Source organism: Physeter macrocephalus, chromosome 2, assembly GCF_002837175.3.
Source record: "Physeter macrocephalus isolate SW-GA chromosome 2, ASM283717v5, whole genome shotgun sequence".
In the NCBI taxonomy this organism is placed as follows: domain Eukaryota; kingdom Metazoa; phylum Chordata; class Mammalia; order Artiodactyla; family Physeteridae; genus Physeter; species Physeter macrocephalus.
The window spans coordinates 4402686-4409983 of record NC_041215.1 but is presented as its reverse complement, the minus strand read 5'-3'; the positions used below and the strand labels follow the sequence as shown (position 1 = coordinate 4409983).

The window sequence follows — 7298 nt, the reverse complement described above, 5'->3', positions numbered from 1 at the left end:
CCACAAAAAAAAAAAAAAAAAAAAAGGATAATAAGAAAATGCTATGCTAACAAATTCAAAAACTTGGATGAAATGGACAAATTTATTGAAAATGCCACTTAACAAGAAGAAATGGAAACTCTGAACAGCTCATTTCTAATAAAGAATTGAATTTATCAAAAAGTATTCCCCAAAGAAAACGCAGAGAGCTTTAATGGAAAATTCTATCAAATGCACAATGAAGAAATAAAATTAATTTCATCAAACTTTCAAAAACAAGGAAGAAAGATCATGGCTGAATTCATTCTCTAAGGCTAGTATCCTCAAATACCAAAACCTGACAAAGACATTACAAAAAAAGAAAATCACAGACTAATAACCCTCTTGAATATAGATATAAAAATCCTTGACAAAATATTAACAACAGAATCCAACTTAAAATATCGGTATAGAATCTTACAAAATATTTTCAACAGACTCTAATATAAAAAGGAAAATACATCATAACCAAATAGAGTTTATTCCAAGAATGCAAGGTTGGTTTAATAAAAAATTAGTTAATATAATTCACCATATCAACAGGGGAATATGTGATACATTACCAGAATAAAGGAAAACAATGTGATTCTTCCAATAAATGCAAAAAAAAAAGGAAAGAAAATGACAGTATTCAATATCTATTTATGATAAATGAAACTAGGAAAAGAAAGAAACTTACTCAAAATAATAGAGAGCATTTCATCTACAAAAAAGCCTACAGCCAATATCAACTTAAAGGTCAAAGTTTCCCCTGCAAACAAGGCAGTCACCACTTCTATTCAAATGTCTTAGACATTGCAACAAGGCCAGAAAAAGAGTTAAAAGGCATAAAGATCAGAAGGGAATAAATAAAGCCATTTCTATTTGCAGATGATGCCTGCTTAAATAGAAAATTCTAGGGCATCTACTGGAATATCTACTACTGGAACTAATAAATTTAGCAAGAAAATAAGGTATAAGAGTAATACACAAAAATTCATTTTATATACTACCAAGAAAGAATTTGAAATTTCAAAAATGAGTCCATTTACAACAGCACCAAAAAATATAAAATACTTAGGAATAAATCTAACAAAAGATGGTCAAGCACTCTACACTGAAAACTATAAAACAAGTCAGAGAGAAATTAAAGAAGACCTAACTAGATGGAAAGAGAAACAAAGTTCATGGATAGGAAGCCTCCATTTTGTTAAGATGATAATTCTCTCCAAATTGATCTACAGATTCAAAGCAATTCCAATCAAAATTTCAAGAAACTTTTTTTGTAAAAAGTCTTAAACTGATTCCAAAATTTATATGGTCATGCAAAGGACCTAGAATAGCCAAAACAACTTTGAAAGAACAAAATTAGAAGACTAACAAGGACTAACACTGCCTGACTTTCACAATCTACTATACAACTACAGTAAGACACTGTATATTCACATAAAGATAGACAAATAGATCAATGGAACAGAATACAGAGTCCCAAAGTAGACCCATACATATAGGATCAACTGATCTGATAAAGGTGCAAAAACAATTCAATGAGGAAAGGAAAGTTCTTTCAATGACTGGTGCTTGATCAACTGGATATTCATGTGGGGAAAGAAAATCAACTCTTAGCCTACAGAAAAATTAACCTGAAAAAGATCTCATAAACTTAACTGTAAAACCTAAAACTATATAAATCCTAGGAGAAAATATACAAGAAAATACAATTTTTGGAGTTGGCAAAGTTTCTAATTAGAACACACAAAAATGTAAAATATAAAAGGAAAGACTGACAAATTGGACTTCATCAAAATTGAAAATTTTTGCTCTTTGGAAGATGTCAGTGAGAAAACAAAAAGGAAATCCAAAGACTAGTATAAAATATTTTCAATACATATATCAGACAAAGAGCCTGTATCTAGAAGAAAGAACTTCTAGAAGACAAAATTTTTAAATGGCAAAATATTTTAATAGATACTTCACATATACACACAAAGTATATGAATAGCCAGTAAGTACAGTAAAGATGTTCAACATCATTAATCAAAGAAATACAAATTAAGACCACAATGAGATACTGCCACATACCACCCATTAGGTTGTTTAAAAGTAAGAAGATTGACCTTGCCAAGCGTTGGCAAGGATATGGACCAACTAGAACCCTCATACACTGTTTTTGAGACTGTAAAATGGTACAGCTACTTGGAAAACAGTTTGGCAGTTTCCTATACAGTTACTCGTAGGTATTTAACCAAGAGAGATTAAAATATATGTCCACCCAAACACTTGTACAGAAATATTCACAGCAGCTCTGTTACAGCAAAAGCAAGCAACCCAAGTATCCATCAAGAAGTGAATGGATAAAGAAACTGTAATATATCTAACACAATGGAATACTACTCAGCAATGAAAAGAATTTAACTATTGATACAGATGACATGAAGAAATTTTAAAATAATTATTCAGAGTGAAAGTAGCCAGGCAAAAAAAGAGAATGTATGGTAGGATTCCATTAATATAAAATTTTGAAAATGTAAACTAATCTACAGTGACAGAAAGCAGATCGGGGCTACTAAGGGAGAGGAATGGAGGACAGGTTAGCTTACAAAGGGGCACTATGAAACTTTTGGAGGTGATCAAAGTGTTCATTATCTTGATTGGTTTCACATGTATATACATATGTCCAAACTAACCAAATAATACTCTTTAAATATGTAGAGTTATTATACTTCAATTATATCTCAATAAAGTTGCAGGCGGGAACACATCTCCAATTTCAACACACAGGATTCCTATGGTCTGAAATAAATCTCTACTACTTCAGACACTGTTTTGAAATCAGTGATGTGCTATTCCTAACCTTGTAATACTTAGAAGAGACCAATCTAGACTAATATTGAAGAGGGAAGTCAGAAATAACTGGGGGTCGGGGGGTGGGGAGGCAGTTTAAAACTACATGCAGGGACAATATATATATAACGTGTCACTAAACAAGGAAAGCACAGCTGACTCCCTAAATCACATGAAACAAGAAATTTATGCTTCTTCTCGAATAACTGAGAGAGAACACCATTTACTCAAATATAAGTAAGGACATTTACATGCAGGCTGGACTTATACGAAGCAATGAGGTTACCCCATCTTCAACAGGTAAAGTAAATCAGGTCACTTTTAAAAAGGAAGAAAAAAGAAAACCCCCACTGTAAAATCAAAATTTAAACAGAGCAGAACAGCTCTTCTCAACCTGGGCAGTGTCCATGCCAGGTCACTGGGGGGAGGGAGGGCAGAAGTGAAGGGTTCTAACAACATCAAAAACTTCTGGGTGAGGAAGCGGAGGCATCTGGCTCAGAAAGTGAGGCCAAACCTTAAATCTCTAACAGATCCCTCCTATTTTGATTCCATGTTCATCCAAGAATCTTCCAGTTTCAATTTTCTCATGTAGCTTGCTTAGGGATAAAATATGTCAATCAGGATGAACGTCCAATCCTCTTAGTAGCTTTACTTTTCATTCTGAGTCAACAAATCTACATTTGACTCACGGAGCAGCTTCTTGCGAGCTTTGGTAGAAGGAATCAATAGGAGGAGGTTCAATAGGATAGGACGGGATGAGTAGGACAGTCCCGGGCCCTGAAGCTAGTCCTTGGAACGGTGCTAGTTGATGACAAATTTAAAAGGATAAGGACAACAGAGTACATTTTTCATAAAGCTAACTTTACTCTGAAATTATGCCTGTCTCAATTTTCTAACGCTAAAATATTCTTCCTTGTATGAAATGACAGTCATTGTAGATGATGTTCCTTTTAATGTCTTCATGTGGCAAAATATAAAGTGGGCAACACTATGGTTCCCAAGTCCCAAAATCTTTTTCCGACGTCACCGATTTGTAAATCACAAATTCTAGAAACCATTGGGTCAACAGATAGGTAACGGATAAAAGTGTTCCACAAAGCAGTAACAGAGTGACTCCCAGATATTTAGAGGAATCAAGGGCACCATTCCCTTGAGAGATGTATCAGAAACTCCGGGAAGAACTTTCAAACTACATGTGGCAACTACACAGGAGCATCTCATTGCTTCTGAGATGTCTTCCAAACCAACAGTCGAAGCTGCTCTTCCCCAGACTGGAGAAGAGAAGCTAGTAAGACAGAAGTGGAGGGCTTCCCTGGTGGTGCAGCGGTTGAGAGTCCGCCTGCCGATGCAGGGGACACAGGTTCGTGCCCCGGTCCGGGAAGATCCCACATGCCGCGGAGCAGCTAGGCCCGTGAGCCATGGCTGCTGAGCCTGCGCGTCTGGAGCCTGTGCTCCGCAATGGGAGAGGCCACAACAGTGACAGGCCCACGTACCACAACCAAAACAGGGACAGGCCCACGTACCACAAAAAAAAAAAAAAAAAAAAAAAAAAAAAAAAAAAAAAAAGACAGAAGTGGAAGAGAAATAAATGAATGAGAAGATCCTTTTCCTCCGTGCTAATTGAGAAGAAAATGCTACCTTTTAAAGACAAGCCTTCAAATGTAAAATACACAGCTAGCGGGAAGCAGCCACATAGCACAGGGAGATCAGCTAGGTACTTTGTGACCAGCTAGAGGAGTGGGATAGGGAGGGTGGGAGGCAGACGCAAGAGGGAGGGGATATGGGGATATATGTATATATATAGCTGATTCACTTTGTTGTAAAGCAGAAACTGACACACCATTGTGAAGCAATTATACTCCAATAAAGATGTTAAATAAATAAATAAATTAAAAAATAAAGACCAGCCTTTTCCTACATGAAAATATCTAGAGGCTTTAAGCTAGCTTTGGAAACAAGAAACATTTAAGGCCATCAAAAACTCAATTTGCGATAGAACAACACATTCAGAAATACACATATTCCTGGCCCTTACCAATTCCCCAATTGTTCCACACCCCAGAATATATTTACATCACAGACAGAAAGCATGTGTGCGTGGGCATGCATGTACATATATACAAATGCAAAAATATATGGCCACACAGATATACATCATTATGGATAAATTTATTAACTGAATAACACACAGATATATGCCTACATGTGTCCAGAGGAAAAAAGACCAGAAGGCTCCCAGGAGCTCACCACATTTCCCTGCTGTGTGAGTCAGCTGGCTTCTAAAATGAAGTATGAATGTCCATGCAATCATATATATACTCACAGAGCTCAAGGTCAAAATGCTTCAGTAAGCAAGAACGAATAATAGGAAAATGGGTAGATCTCCATTCCAACAAACTAACTATTGCTTTACCTAATTCATTTACCTTGATTAGAATTCCTGTGCGGTCATTAATAAATAAAACCATCAGTTCTTTTCACAAGTTGTAAACATCACAGTTGGAAATCCTCTTTCTGTCTTCACAAATGGAAACAAGATAACCAAGATAAAGGATTAAGAAAAAACTCCACAACATTTATTGAGCACTTATGTGCCAGACATCATGCTGGACTTAAGAAAACCTCTGGAAACAATAATCGATCATTTAGCCACTGTTCCACTTTCAGATACAATTTAGCCCAAGAAAACCTCTGGAAACAAATAATAATCGATCATTTAGCCACTGTTCCACTTTCAGATACAATTTAGCCCAAGAGCAACACAGTGAAGAGGACAATTTTAGAGGCAAAGGAACATATGAGCTCTTACGCTACCAGGCTTAAGGAAGAGTAACAGAGCAAGGGGGAAAGAAGGGGTGGTTCTTATTACAGAAGATCAAAAGCAGAGCTTTTCAACCGGCTAGTTCGCTGTAGAAGGGTTCCAGGTGTATGAGATAACGATTGTCTCAGCCCAAAAGGGCCTCCTCCCATCAGCAGCCTACTCTGTTATACTCCAGGATGCCTTAGAGATGATAGTTTTCTGCATGTGCCATGATGTGAAAGATTGGGAAGCACTGATCTAAGCCAATGGTTCTCAAATATGTACTAGGATGGCTGCATAAGAGTAATCTAGGGTAGGGGCTTCCCTGGTGGCGCAGTGGTTAAGAATCCGCCTGCCAATGCAGGGGACACGGGTCCGAGCCCTGGTCTAGGAAGATCCCACATGCTGCGGAGCATCTAAGCCCGCGCACCACAACTACTGAGCCTGCGCACTACAGCCCGCGAGCCACAACTACTGTGCCTGCATGCTACAACTACTGAAGCCTACGTACCTAGAGCCTGTGCTCCGCAACAAGAGAAGTCACCGCAATGAGAAGCCCGCAAGCCACAAAAAGGAGTGGCCCGGGCTCGCCGCAACTAGAGAAAGCCCATGCGCAGCAACGAAGACCCAAAATGTAGCCAAAAATAAATAAATTAAATTTTTTTAAAAAAAGGGTAATCTGGGGTAATGTTAAAAATATGGATTCCTGGGTTCTACTTGCAAAGATTACAGTTCAGCATATAGGGGACACGGGTCCGAGCCCTGGTCTAGGAAGATCCCACATGCTGCGGAGCATCTAAGCCCGCGCACCACAACTACTGAGCCTGCGCACTACAGCCCGCGAGCCACAACTACTGTGCCTGCATGCTACAACTACTGAAGCCTACGTACCTAGAGCCTGTGCTCCGCAACAAGAGAAGTCACCGCAATGAGAAGCCCGCAAGCCACAAAAAGGAGTGGCCCGGGCTCGCCGCAACTAGAGAAAGCCCATGCGCAGCAACGAAGACCCAAAATGTAGCCAAAAATAAATAAATTAAATTTTTTTAAAAAAAGGGTAATCTGGGGTAATGTTAAAAATATGGATTCCTGGGTTCTACTTGCAAAGATTACAGTTCAGCATATCTGGGGAGAAGGCTAACATGTTTAACATGCACACACAAATGATTCTAATGAACAATCACATTTGTAAAACATGTTTCTAAACTATCCACTCCAAGGTTAAAATATACATTAGTTAATAAAATTGGCTAACCCAGCACACAACTGTAAAATGGAAGCCAGAGATTACCATGGTCACAAGAGGTGAGCTCTTTAGGATAGAGGTGAGATTTGGCTTGGCGAGCCACAGATAGACATACTAAGAGAAGGACGTGAATGAGTAAGAGTCAGTATATAGCTTACTGAATGGATGAACAAAAAACAGGCTGGCCTAAATCTGGGCAGAATACAGGGAAAGCAAATAACAAAACCAAAGAAAAAGAGAGTGGTCAGCAAGGTAAAAGGAAGTTAATCAAATTGTTAAAAGTGTAGGTTTGGGGCTTCCCTGGTGGCGCAGTGGTTGAGAGTCTGCCTGCAGATGCAGGGGACACGGGTTCGCGCCCCGGTCCGGGAAGATCCCACGTGCCGCGGGGCGGCTGGGCCCGTGAGCCATGGCCGC

At 38.6% G+C, this 7298-nt stretch overlaps 1 protein-coding gene across 6 annotated transcripts in view; it reads right to left on the bottom strand.

Moving 5' to 3' along the window:
* The window catches only part of CREBRF (CREB3 regulatory factor), a 70561-nt gene that overhangs the window by 19590 nt on the left and 43673 nt on the right, over positions 1-7298 (bottom strand). The gene's annotated exons all lie outside the window — the stretch shown is intronic.